Genomic DNA, 17,853 nt, shown 5'->3' with positions numbered 1-17,853 from the left:
AATTGTCATCTCCTTGGTGAAGGGTTTTCAAACTCCCCATGGCTGAGTTAGTTTCTTCCTGCTCTATATTCCCCACAGCACTGTTTTAAAAAACATATCACTGTAGCACTGATTCCTTGACATTGTAAATGAGCTCCTTGTGAGTTACTCACTAAGTCTTTTACTCCATAAGAGATGGGGAGCTGCATCATCACCATTCTTCTAAGAACCAGAAATATTACAGAATTTTTCCAGAACAAATACAGATGATAAGAATAAATGAAGGAAAAGGGTAAATATCAAACTATAAAAAAGGCTGGGATGAAGAGATCCATGACTCTTCCAAACACAAGGAAAGAGCATACAGTTTGGAGTTATGAGCCTCAAGTTTAATTCTCCATTTTTGGAAAATTATCCATTGTCTTTTCAAATATTGCTCCCATCTCATGCTCTCTCTCCTCTCTTTATGGAAATCTGGTTTAAACGTGGGTTAGACATTCTCACAGTATTTTCTATGTATTTTACCTTTTCTATATTCTATATTTTGGTTTTTGTGCTACATTCTGTACAATGTCTTCTGACCTGTCCTCCAGTTCACCAATTCTCTCTTCACCTGGATTTAGTGTAGTTTAAATACAACAACTCAGGTTTTAATTTGTTATTGTAATTTGAGTTTTAAAGGTTGTACTTGGTTCTTCTTCAAGTCTGGCATGTAACTTCTTATAGTTTCATATTACTTGTAGATAATTTATAGCATGCTTTTTATTTCTTTAAACATGGCAAGCAAAATGTATTATTTTATTCTTTATGTCTGATATTTCAAGCATGTCAATTTCTTGTGAGTAGAGAAGATATTCTTATTGACTTATGTCTCCTTGCTGTCTAGTTATATTTCTGTACTTGACATTATATTTCAAAAAATTGGAGGCCTAGGATAATGACAGTTTTCTCCAAGAGGATTTTTATTGGCCTCTGCCAATAAACCTGGGCTGTAAGTCTAGCAAGAGTTTATTTCTGGTTCACCCTTGAGACTGTAGCCCTTTGGAGTCCCACCTTAATGTGGAGGGATTGTCAGAGTCTCCAGATGGGGCAGGTCCTGAGGGGCGTTTTTCCCTCTTCTTTCAATGTTACCAGAAACACAGCTTGGTTTTGCAGCTATTTCTTCCAAATAGTCAAGTGTGCTCAGGCCAAAGCACCTTTGGATTCTAGACTTGCTTCTCTGGATCCTCAGCAACTCCTAGACTATGGCCTTGTCATTCTTGGGTTTTGTTAGTTCTTATGTGCTTTTAAGAAATGCTTTTTATATTACATCTCTCCTTTTTGCTGTCTTCAGATAGAGGTTAATTAAAATTACCTAGTTGCCATCATTAGAAGAAATTTCTAGGTAGTGGTGTCACTACTAAAGTTCTCTGCGCCTTACATTTGATCATTTCTAACACCTAGAACAGTGCAGGGCACAGGATTTAGTGCTCAACTAGTGTTTGCTCTTGGGCCTGTAGAACAAGGGTAGCAACATTAACTTAAAAAGCTGAATTAAGGGAAAAAATGAGAATACACATATAAAAACACAAATTCAAGGTGTAGTTGGTTGGGTCTAGAGAGGTTCAGTGACCTGTCCATGGTCTCAAAGCCAAGTGTGGGAAGAGGCAGAAGTGGAAACCAGAATTCCTGACTCCCACTCCAAGGTTCTATGAAAAATGATGCTCTAATGAATGACTGTGTTGTGGTCTTAGAAAAGCAAATCTTCCTGGGTATGATGGAGCTCATTGCTAATGGCCGCCTGTCAGGACAAAACTGTTTCAGAGCAACATGACTGCTTCCCAGGATCTCTCTGGTTGCACATAAATTGATCGTCTCAACTCACAGTCTGGTGATACTGATTGCATGCACAATCCAGTGAAGCAACAAACCAGATAAATGGAACATGCACAGCACTGTTACAAAAGGGAAGAAAAGGACAAGAACCTGGGAGAAAGGCAGTCTTTCTCTGATCACAGTCTCTGTCTTTAAACTGAGCCTAGATCTGTGTTGAAACTGGTTGGGACGAATCCGTGGAATGTGATAACAGGTGTGTTGTTGTAGCTTGAAACTTTAATTTCTTCATCTTGCACTTTGCTCACTAAGCGTGGCTTAATTAACATCCACTCAGTTCAGTTTGCCTCAGAAAGTCTTTACAGAGGACATGGAGCGTGTACTGTGCTAGGGGACCAGGGGTCCAGAATATTAGTAAAACACACACAACCTTCCTTCAAAGAGACCGTAGTGGGTGTAGACAGACACAGGACTACAATTATTATATCTCAAAGTACCTTGCTCTTGGTGTCCCTAAAGAATTACTTGTTTGGAGTCTGAATGTGTGGGCATTGCTACAGGTGGGTTTCTCCAACAGTTTTGGTCATAGATCACGTTAGATCTTTAAGCCACTGAAGGTTTACACAAGAGTAAACACTAATCTCTGTATTAGGTGTACATGGGACTCAAAGGCTGACTACAGACTCACTTAAGATTTCTAATAGCACATGTGTTTCCTCTAGCTGTGTATCCTGCAGTTATTTCCCTGGACCTGAATTTCTCCAGCTGCCAGAAGGAAAGAATGTTCTTAGGAAAATTCAGCCCTAAAGAGAAGCTGGAGACTGGGCAAATCTTCTCAGAAATCTGTTTCTCACCAAATTATTCATTCACTTTTACAAATTCAAAAGCTGGTATAAGTTTCAGGGGAAAAAAAGGAAGACATGTGATCCAATAAGTTTCCATGCTTCCTAGATTTGGGGTACTAATTCACTCTGAATTGGTCCAGCCTTCACCATCTAATATTTCCATGCATCTCTAAAGGGTATAAAGAATAGACAGTTTCTAGATACACCGGTCAGGTAAGGATAGGGAACGTGTGTGTGAGAGTATGTGCAGGGTGTGTGTGTGTGCGTGTGCATGTGTGTGTGTGTGTGTGTGTGTGTGTGTGTGTTGTTAGGTTTGCAGGAAAGACAGTGGGTATAAAACCTACCCTGAAAAAAATAATGCATATCCAAAGTGGATCTGGTATTTGACACTGAGCAGGATGAATTTCCTGCACAGAATTTGATATAAATGGGAAAAGGGAAGGAGGGGAATGATGCTGTGTCAGCATACGGATTGCAAATGCAGTCAAAATGGTATCCAAAACGACAAAGAGGAAATGGGAAACAGTTTAAAACACTCTGAGGGGAAAAAGAGAAAGCAGGGACTGTTGTTTGAGTGGACAAAAATAAATGGGAATCAGAAAAGGAAGGAAAGAGGGGAGGGGGATGGAAAGAAGAAGACAGAGAGAGGGGAGAGTGGGGGAGGAATTTAGAAAGCATAGAAGCTAGTCCATTCCTTAAAGCACTGTGAAAATATGAAGTTCATGTCCATTGAGGACCCTCCCCTCTGCCTTTCTTCTGAGAGCTTTATCTTCTGTGTCCACATCCTTCATTGACTTTGTCACCCATTCCCTTTTAGGATATTTAGTTTTCCTATCAAGAAGGCAAAAGTTTTCATTGACTCCAGTTGAAGTGTTAACACGAATTTCTGTTTTATGGAGAACATGGTGAAATAAATTGCTAATAGTAGAAATGTGAGATCCATAGTAGAGACATGTTTTGGAAGGAGGGTCTTCCTGGGAAACTTCAGACACACCTACCAGGTAATCAACAAGGATCCCACACCAAGGGCAGTTATGAAATTACAGAAAAAAAACAAGATCTTGAAGAGCTGGAGAGAAATACTAACAGACAAGCTACGAGAAATTAGTATAATTAATGGAATATTCATTCATGGAGGTATATGGAGAGGAATCTTTAACAAGCATTATAATTACCAGAGCAGGCAAGAGAGGAAATAAGTATTGATTACTCACCAGGTGCCATGTATGTTGCCATCTGTTTTTTTTTTTTAATGTATTTATTTATTCATTGGCTGTGCTGGGTCTTCATTGCTGCACGCGGGGTCTGTCTCTAGTTGCGGCAAGTGGGGGCTACTCTTCATTGCGGTGTGCGGGCTTCTCATTGCGGTGGCTTCTCTTGTTGCAGAGCATGGGGTCTAGGTGCACGGGCTCGGTAGTTGCGGCTCACGGGCTCTAGAGCGCAGGCTCAGTAGTTGTGGTGCATGGACTTCGTTGCTCCACGGCATGTGGGACCTTCCCCGATCAGGGCTTGAACCCATGTCCCCTGCATTGGCAGCCGGATTCTTAACCACGGCACCACCAGGGTGCCATCTGTTTTTAAATGGTTTGCCTCAATTCTAACAAGAGCCATATGAGGTACCTCCTACTACACCTATTTTACAGATGAGAAAATTAAGGCCTGGAAAGATTTAGAAAGTTGCTTAAAGTAAAACTGACAACTAATAGCTACCAAGATAATTAAAAACAGCTATCATTTATTGACAGCTTCCAATGTGCCAGGCACTGGCCTAAGCACTTTTCAAATATTATCCAACTTAATCTTCATAATAATCTTTTGAAACAAGTATTAATTCCCCCAGTTACAGGAGAAGGATAGATCACACAACCAGTAAGTGGTGAGGATTGACTTTAACCCAGGTCTGTCTGACCGGGGACCTCACATGTGGCTTTCATGGTGGACCCCACAATGAAGTCCTAACAGAGTGATTCCCCTGGGGGCGTGCTTTCCTTGTGGTCGCTAATTCTCAGACCCAGTTCTTGATAGTGTTCTCTTCTGTCCTCCTTTAACTGTCTATCCAATGCTCCTACACCCTGACCTTAATCCCTCTCCCCATAAGAAAGAAAGAAAAAGATGTGCTTTGCTGTAGGCACTGTTCTGTTCTTAGCCAATCTTGAAAACAACTCTGCAAAGTAGATGTTATTATCTCTGTTTTACAGATGAGGAAACTGAGGCTTGGGTGGTTCAGATAACTTGCCCAAGGTCACATAGTTAGAAAGTGATGGATTTGGAATTTTAAATTAAATCCAGCTGGCTCTGAAGACTGTGTCCTTCCACTTCCCTGCAGGACCCCTCGATCCACGTTCTGGGGAGTAATCCTGTGCTCACGGTGGGGCAGGGATTAGAATTCTGAACAAAGTGCTTTCTAATCATTTTACTGTCAGAGGGCCTCCACTTTACTTAATACCAAACTCCAATTTTTCCACTGTGAAAAAAAGCCTGTGCAAAATAGAAAACGTGCTTTCATTCCAGAGAGAGCCCTAGGAATAAAAAACCAAAAAGGAATCTGCAAAGAAAAGCAGTGGGGGAGATAGCTAATACCACTAGTTTCATTCTCATAAGGGAAAAAGAGACATTTTAGAAAAGATCTATTGTGAGGACTTGAAAACAAGAAGTAGGGTCAGAGGTGCTGTGGTGTCAGGCCCGTGGAGGAAGTAGCCACTAGAATAGTAGCCTTGATTGCAAGCCGGTGTTAATTAGGCTTGTGGGACCCGCGAGCAAAGAAGGTTGAGCTCTTGCCATCAGTTCCCACATAAAGGTTTTGTAATACGAAAAAATTATTTAATTTTCCTTTCACGTTGTCCTCTTGAATGCTCACATTAATACAATTATTTTCAGTGGAAACATCAGCAGCAAGAAATATAAAATACCAATAGCAAGCATTTTTTAAAATGCCCACAAAAAGCAGCTGGGAAACTGACACCTGATTGCCAGCACATTTTATAGCCTTGCTCTTTACCGTGGACCAGAGGTGATTTTTCTTCCGGAGAATTTACAAGTTTTCATATGCGTCATGCTGAAGATAGCCAGGGTCCAGTACAAGGCAAATGACTGCTCCGTGCTTGGTAGAGAAGAAACACAAAAGCAAAGAGGAGTGGTTAGAACACTCAGGGAGAGAGACAGACCCTGCCTTTCCAGTTCTTAATATTCTTTAAAGTTATTTGTTTAATGTCTGTCTCTCCCAGTAAACTGAAACCACGGGGTTGGGGCATATCAATCAGTCTCTGTGTAAGGCATAGTGTAGGGGTAAGAATTTAGCTCTGGAGCTAGGATTACTGTGTTCACATCCCAGCTTCGCTTGCTTTAGCTTTGTAACTTTGGGAAAGCCCAGTTTCCTGAGCCATAGCAAGGGTGATAGTACTACCTACCTCACAGGGCTATTAGAAAAACTATACGATTTAATATTTGTTATAATATGACTGGTGCCTATATAAACTAGACGAACTTTTGCTGCTGTAATTATTCTTCACAGGTGCCATCCCCACTACCTAGCTAGTGCAGTGCTTACATAGAATAGTTCTTTTTTTTTTTTTTAAAGAATGAATGGATAAATAAAACAATTTTTTTTTTCCTTTTTGGAAGAAAACAATTATTTTCTTAAGAGAACTGGAAGTCCACATTTGCCAAACTACCTTTATTTTGTTCCAAATGCTGGAATAAAGTCAAAAATCAGGATAAATGCCCAAAGTGGTGTACTACGTTTTGTTTACGTAGTCACACTCCTAACGATTCTAATAATATACATGACTTCTGTTTCATGATTGCTTACAAAGCAGTCATATCTGTGAAAAGGCAGTTCACATCCACCCTTGAATATATTCTGGTTCTTAGTGATCAAGTTTTAACTTTACCTCCAAATGTGATCAACATTGACCTACTGGGAATTCTGTAGAACAAAAAGCTTCCCTTTATAGAACTTCCTTTGAGGCCAATTTATTATTCTTATTGTGAATTTTAATGCCTTTATCCTTTTTCTCTTTCCCTCTTTCCTTAAAGTTACATTCCAAAACACCTGTTAGGGAGGTCGTATCTGACCAAGGAATGAATACTTCTTCTCTGATGGTAGCTAGTACAGAAGGCTGAGTTGAGACCAGTGTTTACGTAAGGAAATGACACCATCATTTAGCGATGCCTATCGTCTGAGATGAGGCTGAAAAATTTGGAACACTCTGGTACTTCTCTGCTCTTTTGGGATGGGCTCTAACAGCCCTCAAGGGCCTTAATAATCTTTGCTAGGTGATTTTGTATTCAATGGACAGTCTTTTAAAGAATTCTCTTCTCCTGCATTGAGATATCCTGAAGAGATGAAACAACAGTGTCCAGAGGTGCTGCATCATGTTTGCAATCTCTTTGGATTCTAAACAACATAAACTTTCTCAGTTATCAGCAATGTCACCTCCATTGTGTATATTCTGGGGCTGGGACTTCTTGCTTTTTCAAAGGGTGCTGTCAAATAGCCTACAACAGGAAAAACTTTGAAAAGTAAGGCCTGCCAATAATGAAATAATAATTCTGAAAAGTCAGGAATAGCATACACTATGAAGGCCTGGGTACAACCTCTTGTCACTCACATAAGAGAAGAGGGTTCATTTCAGTATTTCAATGATTTGTCTCCTTTACTATTTGTCTCCTTTACTATTTATCTTGTATTATTATTAATAGATAATTAATAGATATTACTATTAATATCTTTAGTATTTGTCTCCTTTACTATTTATCTTGAATTATTGAAGTTAAACTTCCAATGTGTCCTTTATTCATTTTTTAAATTAAAATTTTTGTTTTGAAATGATTGCAGACACGTGCAGTTATAAAAACTAATACAGAGAGACCCTGTGTATCTTCTACCCAGTTTCTCCCAAACAGCAACTTTTGAATCTGTGGCCCAATATCATAACCAGGATACTGATACTGATACAGCCAAGACAGAGATCCCACAAGGATGCCACACTTTCTTGTTTCAGCCACACCCTCTTCCTCCACTCTCTTTCTTCTCTAGCCCCCGGCAATCGCTAATCTGCTCTCCCTTTCTAAAATTTTCTTATTTAAAGAACGTTGTGGGGCTTCCCTGGCGGCGCAGTGGTTGAGAGTCCGCCTGCCGATGCAGGGTACACGGGTTTGTGCCCCGGTCCGGGAAGATCCCACATGCCGCGGAGCGGCTGGGCCCGTGAGCCATGGCCGCTGAGCCTGTGTGTCCGGAGCCTGTGCTCCGCAACGGGAGAGGAAAAAAAAAAAAAAACATTGTGTAACTAGAATCATACAGTATATCCTTTATTTTTATCTTTAAGAGAAAGAATGCCTTAAAAGCTAAAATTAAGGTCCTTGTCTGGTGCTGCTACTCACTAATGCTGTGACCTCAGAAAGTCATCTAATCTCATATGTAAAGTGATTTAGGTCTGATGAGTTCAAAGGTCCTTTCTAATTCAAAATTGTTATAATTTCATGGCTCCAGTGCTATCAGATTGGAACTGACACAATAGGAGGGCAGAGCTGAGGCTTTGGGAACAAGGAGGGTCACTCTCCAAGCTTCTCTCTGAGGATGTTTCTAGCAATGTTTGCGTCTTTTCTAGTAGGGGGTCACTACTGGATACTCTCCTGCTGTGTAAAAATCTCCCTTCATTTCCAGCTGTAGGAAACAGTAGAATATTCAGAGATTTTTCTCCCTGCCCTTGTGTTAAGTAGAGTTATAGAGGCTTCTTTGAAATGCACCTCAATAGGAAAGGTATAAAATTCTTAGTTGAAACTCCGCCTCCTCTTATTCTTCCTGAATCCTATAGAAAGGACACTGGGGTGAGGATTATACAGGGACACCTCCTTATAATGAGGAGTTCACAGGCTAAGCAGACTTCAGGGCTGAAGCTGTTGGGAGGGTAGGCTGTTTGATGGCTCTTGCTCCAAATACAAGTTCTTATGGTATCAGGGCCAGTTTCATAGTCTGACCTGTCACACAGGGGCTTATGCCCAGAAGTGGTGTGTCTTTGTCACTGTCCTGAAATTCTTAATAATTTTTTTACCTTATATTTTATACATAAAGTACAATGGGATAATGGAGTAGGTATATGAGCAGAGGAGGTACAGGCAACATGCGTGCTCACTCTTATTCTTTGTCACCCCATTTGCATATAGCCTTTCCAATGCCCCAGGGGCACAGAATTCTGGTGGATTCACAAGGTGGGAGCTCACTGAGACTTAAAGGTAGTATAAGGTAACTGTGGTATGTCTATAACTCAGTGCTGACAGCCCCAAGTGGCCATGCTTTCTATTCTAACCAGAACTTCCTCTGCATGTGGGAAGAAGGCAGTGATTTCTAAGAAACATGTATAACCAAGAAAGATGATCAGATCCTTTCTCACTTGTGTTGCTTCCTTGAAACATATGTTGAAAATGATGAATAAAGAGAAGGTTCCAGTAATTCTTATTTCTTTGGGTACTTCCTCACTCGTCAGTAAGTCAAAGGTGAAGTGTATGTGTACCAAGAAGTGACATAAACGCAGTTGGATTAGTTTTGTGTAGAGTTCCCACTATTCTGGAAAGAATAAAACCCATATGTATGAGCTACAAAATATGAATTGTGTGGTGATGGTGATTTTACCTATCAGTTAAATGCTCTGATATTTGCATTTAAAACAGACATTGCACAATATAAATATAAACAGTAAAATTCATCATAATAATTTCAAATTTTAATTTTTTTACTTAGAACAACATTAAATAGAAAAGAAACTCCATGATGAGTTGAGAGACCACAGAAGAAGGGAAAAGCTCATATTTTAGTAGCTTTAATGACTCTTTCCTCTGTTTTGTGTAAGGAGCCCCACAATTTCATTTTGCATGGGGCTCACAAATGATGCAGCTGGCCCTAGATAGTATGATGGTCCTGAGATGCTGAGCACAGGCAAATAGGGAAAAGCTTCCTTAGATGCACTGGTTGAATACTTTGGTTTAAAGAAAGCAAAACCAACTTGGCTAACTTAATCAAAAACATTTTCGTTTTCTTTTGTTTTGTTTCGGAAGGATGCAGGGTATTCACAGCACTGAAAAAAACAGCTGATAAAACAGTTCAGAACAGGAAGAAATCAGAAACTTCCAGGGATCCAAGTTCAGGAATCAAAGGACAATCTTATGGGTATTGCAGCTGGGGTGAATCTGTTCCAACTCGCTGTCTATACCTGTGCGGCTCCACTCTGCAATCTCGGTCCGGAGGGGAAGCTGGATGGGTCCACCTTGGCTTGCCACATGGCTAGAGGAGAGCAGGTCTCCTTGACTGACAGTACTGCAAGACTGCACACCACGGGGAAGGAGTCATTCCCTAGTTTGAAACTGGGGAGCTATGCCACAGGAAGGGAGAATGAAAGCTGAGTGGAAAACCAACAAATGCCCATTACATAAGAGAGACATTCTGAAAAGGGTGCTGAGTATCTGTACCACCAGAACATATGAATGATTATTCATCCTGACTTTAATAATCGTGTAGCTCCTACGGGTCCACATATCTATATATAACAAACCTCACAGAGATTATTTTTATTTATTCCTTCATTTTTCATGCAAAAAATATATATTGGGAGACTACTAAAATCTCTGTGTTAAATATTGGTGATACAGGGACTTCCCTGGTGGTCCAGTGGTTAAGACTTCACACTTCCACTGCAAGGGGCACAGGTTGGATCCCTGGTCGGGGAACTAGGATTCTTCATGTTGAGCAGCACGGCCAAAAAATATATATATATTGGTGATACAGTTATATGAAAGACAGATATAAAACCCACCTCCATGGATCTTATAACCTAGGAAGATTAGGATGACAGCTAAAGGATTATTAGAGATTATGGAATAATAATGAACATGTATTTTACAGTACACCAATATCTGCAAATATATACACAAAGGATGCACAGGTGGGTTCTGATACTGATGTCCCCGTTCTTCCCTCTGAGTAGCTGATGGAAAGCTATAGCCAGTGTCTGCAAAAGCACAGTCTTATTCATTTTTCAAACATCTCTTTATTAGGCTCCACCTGTCTGGGATGGGGACCTCTTCTTTCAGGTTCTATGGATCCTTTGCTATATCCTACATCGTGGTTGAGAGAATGGGCTTTTGAAACCCAATTGTCTGTATTTAAAGTTGGCTCGCCCTCCTCATAGCTGTGTAAGCTTGAGCATATTACGTAATCTTCCCGTTCCCTTCTGTGAAATGGAAATAATTCCCATACCTACCTCGGTAGGTGCTTAATAAATGGTAAGCTTTTACCACTACCACCGCCACTAACTGAGTCTACTTTGTGATGTCACCTTTATTGATCACACTCACTAAGCTCTAAGGAACTCTAAACCCTCCCGCTTTCTCTCCATTGTCTAGATTTACGGTGCGGTTCATTTTCGGCAGTGATGGAAATGTTCTACATCTGCGCTGACGTAAGAGTAGCCTTTAGTCTCACATGGTTCTTGATCTTTCAAAATGTGGCTAGTGTGACAGAGGAATTGAATCTTTAATTTTATGTCATCTTAATTAGTTAAAATTTAAATTTTAATATTCATTTGTACCATATTGGACAGTACAAGTCTCAAGAAAGGAGCTTTGACTGGATAAAGGACAACATAGAATCTTCGAGTTACAGGCAATGGGATTTCTCTGATAGGAATGTAGCTGAATGGGAGGAGAGGAGAGGGTTAAAAAGTTATCTTCTTCCTCTCTTTTTCTTGCCTCTCTTTTCCTCCCTTTTATTCTTCCTTCCATCTCATATAGCACTGACCGTAGGGGATCCCCTCAGTTCTCAACCTCATCATCAGGTGAGGAGTCAATGGTGGACCTCAAGGGGAAGGTGGGAGGGAGGTCTGCCTCCAGCCTTGAGTTTAGACTGAAAGGTTAAAGCCTTCTTGCAGGTCTCACACATACCAGCTCAGTTCACCAGGGTAAGACCTGAAAGAAAAGCGGAGCAAAAGCCTAGCTATTGACAAGGAGTTTGCATTTTTCTGAGGCTTCTGTTAGGCCTCTACCCATTAAAAGCTTAGCTGGGGGTCAGGATTCAGGCACTTCAGTTCTTTGCTATAAAACTTTAGAAAGAACTATCAGCTTTTAAAATTCCCTATTTAGAGCCCTGCTCTTAGCTCCTTTTAGGTACCATCTTTAGAAATAATATTACCAAGTTTTCTTCCTCCAAAAGACTCTGCAAAATGCTGGCCACCTGATTCTTGTTAAGATGATACATGAAGATAATGGCAAGAAATGTGCACTTTTGTCCTCAGCACTCCCTTGAAGGTGATTGATGTGTTCCTTCCACGGCTGGAGGCTTCTGCTCTGCCCTGAAAAGAATGAGAATTGCAGCAGAAGTGCAGAGAGGAAACTGTCAAGTGGGTTTTTTTTTTTTTTCTGGCTTTCATTATAGGCTATTGGAGCCCACAGTAGAAACAAGTTTTGAAAGGAGAAACTTGGGTTAGAGGAGATACATTAAGAAAGGAGAGGGGCTTCCCTGGTGGCGCAGCAGTTGAGAGTCCGCCTGCCGATGCAAGGGACACGGGTTCGTGCCCCGGTCTGGGAGAATCCCACATGTTGCGGAGCGGCTGGGCCCGTGAGCCATGGCCGCTGAGCCTGCGCGTCCGGAGCCTGTGCTCCACAATGGGAGCGGCCACAACGGTGAGAGTCCCGCGAACCGCAACAAAAAAAAAAAAAAGAAAGGAGAGGCTCTGAGAATCACAAAGACAGCCCTCAAGCATGCAGGACCTAAAGATTATGCCAGAATGTCATACTGGCAAGGGAAACAAAAAGATCAGATGATCTTGCCTCCAGGGCCTTGAAATGATATCAAAGCTAAGCTAAGATGCTAAGCATTTAGCATTTGAGACCTGAAGGAAAGTAGAGAGTGGGATGGGGCATGGGCTTAGAGAAGGAGCAGCGGCAGGGGCCACACCCAAGGGAACCACAGGGAAGGGCAAGGAATGAGCAACAGAAGGTTACTGAGCCCTGATACAGTGGGGCCTTGTGGAAGCCAGAGCAGCCCTGCAGACCCTCCACTCAGCATTCTGGGAGGCTCTGTCCATCATCTGAGTGAGGAATCCATGTAAACCCTTCATGTTGTCTTTGATGCCTGGTGGGGCCCTTTTAGTTACGGCTTCCAGCACACCTGTTGTTAGCGGGTTGTCCACCAGAAGAAGTGAGGATTTGCTCAGCCCCATCTGAACTGCCCCAAATGGACATCCTCCATTTTTCAATCCTTCTGGGACACTCATAAGCTCCCTTAATTTAATGATGAAAATGTTTGATGCTGATAGGCATGTTGGCAGTGGGTAAGGGAACATGGGTGGGTTGCACAGTAGAGAAACCCACCCTAGCTATGTAGGGAGCACTTCACTGTCTTACTTTGCTTAGAGCTGCAGCTCTGTCTTTATAATCTGGATGCTTTAGGCCCTCTTTCTATGTTTTGTCTTCCTAGTTATGCTACATTGTAGGAGACTTTGTTTTGAACTTTTTTGGTAGAAAAGCATGTTTCTGATCTTCTCCCTTTGGGACAGAAACACCGGCTCCGTGTATTAGTATTAGACATTCACCTCTGGTTGCAATGATCAAGAGACTATTTCCAACTTGCAGTACCAATAGTGATCATCTTGACTGCATATTCAATTCAATTTAATTAATTTCTCCAAGCATGTTTTGAGTGCCAACTCTAAATCAAGCATCAGGCTGCTTACAGGTGACACAAAGTTGAGGAAGACATGGTTTCTGGTGCTTACCATCTGGATATGGCTGAGATATGTGTACCTTCTGAAAGATGATGCTATTCATCTAATATATGCCTGTGGTGGGGCGGGGCAACTGGTAGACATGGAAACATTCCAATAAATGAGTTTGTTTTTTTTGTTTGTTTGTGTTTTATGGCTGGAAACTATTCCTGACTCACCGGATAGTGACTCATGTGGCTCTACCTACTCATTTTCTCTTTTTGCCAGTTCTTAACTTCGTCACTCAAATGTCTCAGCCCTGGAACCCTTTCCCACTCTCATGGTTCCCTCTCCCCTGGCTCTGGGATAGGCTGCTGTGTGCTCCTATCTGAATTCTTATTGGCTTGGTCGTTTCCATTTAGCTCTTAGAGGCAGCTGCTTGAGGGTGGCTGAGTGGTAGCTGGAGGCTGTCCACCTCCATTTGGCTTTTGATAATAATTTAAGTTTTGTTTCTTCCATTTGTTTCCCATTCTAGATTGAAAATAATGGAAATGTGTCCACTGAGTGGGATGGAAAGGTAATAGGTGGGCGAGGCTGGAAGAACAGGACTGGGTGCCTCATTCCTGCCACCTGTTAGACTACGAAATTCATTCTTTTCTCTTTTGTGCTTTGTCCCCACCATCTGCCAAGCTATATTAGTCAGGTCTCTTTGGTTACAAGTAACAGGAACTAACTTAACCTCACTTAAATAAAAGGGACATTTATTTATTTTAAGTATACAGGGATCTTGCACAGAATCTAAGGACTAGTGGACTTCAGGAAGGATCTGGAATGAGTCTTTGGCTCTCTCCCTTTTTTGTCCCTTATCTCTGTGTCTCATGATTCCCTGGCTTTCTCCCTGTCTCTTTCGCTATCTCTGTCTCCCTCTCTCTTTCTCTGTAGACCCTCTTCTCAGGGTTCTGGTCCATCAGGTGGAATGTGGCCACCCCACAGCACCCGAATTCATGTGTTATAGTTCCATTCAGTGGCAGAGACTGATCGCTGCCACTCAGTCCCAGTTCCACATCCACGTCGAAATGGTGGGCTTTGTTCTGGTGCTTATCCCTGGTCTACTCAGCCATGATGAGAGACGTAGGGACACGTAATATCAAGTTGATGGGAAGATGCACTTCCGTGGACCAAGAGACAATTCCCAAATAAGGGGAGACAGTTGGGAATATGGGCAGACTTAACAGGTATTCATATCCTCAGAGACATGCTGTATCATACACGTATTTCCCTGTAGATCCTTCCAGCTCATTATTTACATGCTTTTGCCATAAGGAAGAGATAATCACTGTAATTCTTCAAGGCTACCCACCCACGTCCAGGCCAGATTCGTAACAACTTGGTCTCTAAATTCATTGAAGATGCTGAGGTCTGTTAACATCTGAGTGGCTCTACTTAATTAACTGCTGAGTAACCAAAGGCAACAATAAAAGAACTATCGATGTTTGGTTTTCTGGGGTCCTCAGTTTTCCTCCTACTTACCAAGAAAGGGGGGTAGAGTGATGTTTGGCAGATCACAGTGCGGAGTTAAAGCCCCAAATCTGCTGATCATCCATACAATAATGCAGTTATAACCTCAGTTTCCTCCTCTGTACCTCAATTTCCTCATATTCAAGTAGTATAATAATGTCCCTCATTAACTAATACAGGGATTTATTCAATGCCTACTAAGTGCCAAGCATCGTGCTAGGCTTGTAACACAGAGGTACTGCCCTCATATATTTTCCAGTGTAATTTGAAGACCTACATTAAGAAGAAAAAAGGTACAGTATATTAATTGTCATTTTATATATATATATATATATATATATATATATATATATATAAAACACACACATATATACATTTTACAATTATCACAAAATAGATATCAAAAGGAAATTCCCTGATGGTCCAGTGGTTAGGACTCCAAGCTTCCAAGCTTTCGCTGCCGAGGCCCAGGTTTAATCCCTGGTTGGGGAACTAGGATTCCATAAACTGCATGGCACGGCCAAAAAACAAACAAAAACCAAAACAAAAACCAAAATAGACATCAGGGCTTCCCTGATGGCGCAGTGGTTGAGAGTCCGCCTGCCGATGCAGGGGACACGGGTTCATGCCCCGGTCCAGGAAGATCCCACATGCCGAGGAGCGGCTGGGCCCGTGAGCCATGGCCGCTGAGCCTGCGCGTCTGGAGCCTGTGCTCCGCAACCGGAGAGGCCGCGACAGTGAGAGGCCAGCGTACCGGAAAAAAAAGAACAGGGTGAACACTTGTGTATTCATGATCAATTTAAGGAATAAAGTATTCCCACGGCAGCTGAAGTCCTGTTAACCCCTTCCTGAATACATATTCTTCCTTTTACCCTGAAGTAACCACTTTCCTTAATTTAACATTTATCATTATCATACATTTCTTTATCTATTTATGTTACGAGTTGAACTGTGGTCACTCCCCCACCAAATACGTATAAGTCCTAACCCCTGCCTCCCCCCACCCACTCCCTGGGAATGTGACCTTATTCGGAAATAGTCTTTGTAAATTACCAAGTTAAGAAGAGATTAGGGTGGGCCCTGCTCCAATATGATTGGGTCCTGATAAAACGGGGAAATCTGGACACAGAGACAGACCTGCGCGCAGGGAGAATGCCACGTGAAGCTGAAGGCAGAGACGAGGATTATGCACCTACAGGCCAAGGAATACTGGCTTGCAGGAACAATCGGCCATCTGGCAAACGCCAGCAAATCCCCCGAAGCTGGGAGAGAGGCACAGAGCAGATTGTCCCACATAGTCCTCAGAAGGAGCTAGAGTTTTCCTGGAGAAGTTTGAGATTTCTACTGAGAAACTTGGGAAAGAAAGCCTTTGGCTGAGGAGCTTGTTAGCATGATGGCAGGGAGCCGTGGCAAATAGTGGGGGAACTACCCGCGAGGGATACTTTCCTTTTGAGGCTCAGGAAAGTGCAATTCAGGAGAACCTCCTGTTATACTAAATCACCTGGAAGCTTAAAAAAAATACCTATATCAGAACCTCTGGGGAGGGAGGATCCAGGAATCCAGTTGTTTTAAAAGTTTCCCCCCGGGTCATACCAATGTTCAGCCAAAATCAAGAGCATTAGTTAGAGGATACCATTCAGAAAGGCATTGAAGGCACACCTTGCGTTTAATTTCAATGACAATAAAGTGCATTTGAATAGAAATTCACCATCTCAGGGCTCCTATATTGTTGTTACAATGATTTATTAGTGGAAACAACAACCACAAATGGGCAGCTTTGAGGTGGGAAAGAGAGCAATGTTGTTTGAAATAAAATGCTTTGAGTTTTTCTCTTTGCTTGTGAAAACTTTGCAGAATATTGCAAACTTTGCCAAAACAGGGTTGGATTCCCACTCTATTTTATCTCCTGTAGCAATTCTAATTCCTAGCATCAAAATGCCCTCCTGCACCACCCTCTGGTTCACAGATCCCAAAGAGGTTGCATATTCCATCTCAGAAATTCAGTCTTCCTTGAACTTACATGTTTGCACTCTAAGGGCATCTAGAAGGAACTGCTTAGAAAAAGGCCTGCAGGGAGCCTGTCATAATGATGCGGTTTTAAAGAACTCCCCAGACCACTTGTGGGGAATCACTGACCACCTCCTGTGTTTTGTTTTCTTTCCTGACCTCCAAGCTTTCTGCAGTCCTTCAGTTTGGTTTCCAAGGCAGAATTTACAATGTAACGCAGACTGAAGAACAATTGCATTTTATCCCACAGTCTTGTTGGGTTTCAATTTCTCACTAGAACCAAGTCATACTTTCACACAGTTTTCCCCAATATGTTCATTTTTATTTTGTTCCATGCCCTCCCTTAAGATGGAATGGAGCAAGGAGGCAGGTAAAAAGTTCAGATCTTTTTCTAAACGGGGAAGCAGGAATTCCAGCTGTGTTTGTGTGTGTGTACAAGTACGTGTGTGTGTGTGTGTGTGTGTGTGTGTACTTGAGTCCTTTGGGGTGTGGGAATAGGGAAGAAAATGGATCTTCTTCTATGGCTTCAAATAATGGCCAAACAGGAGCTCAGGCTTATCTCCCAGACCCTGCTTGGTTGCGCTTCATGATACTAACATCGAGTGAGTATCTCGATCTCTGATCTTCCTGTTCAGCTAATCATTTCACCTGGCAAGCAATTGTTTCCTGTGGATAAAGGGGCATGTTTGGGATTTAGAGGCTATAACTGAAAGCCCCAGAAGTTTGCTTTTGAAGCCTCATTTTTAACCAGAGGATGCCAATTGCCTTTTTTTTTTTTAAAAAATTAATTAATTTATTTATTTTTGCGGTACGCAGGCCTCTCACTGTTGTGGCCTCTCCCGTTGCGGAGCACAGGCTCCGGACGTGCAGGCTCAGCAGCCATGGCTCACGGGCCCAGCCGCTCCGCGGCATGTGAGATCTTCCCAGACTGGGGCACGAACCCGTATACCCTGCATCGGCAGGCGGGCTCTCAACCACTGCGCCACCAGGGAAGCCCC

Source organism: Phocoena sinus, chromosome 1 (assembly GCF_008692025.1).
Source record: "Phocoena sinus isolate mPhoSin1 chromosome 1, mPhoSin1.pri, whole genome shotgun sequence".
Classification (NCBI taxonomy): Eukaryota; Metazoa; Chordata; class Mammalia; order Artiodactyla; family Phocoenidae; genus Phocoena; species Phocoena sinus.
Note: the sequence above shows the minus strand (reverse complement) of the source record.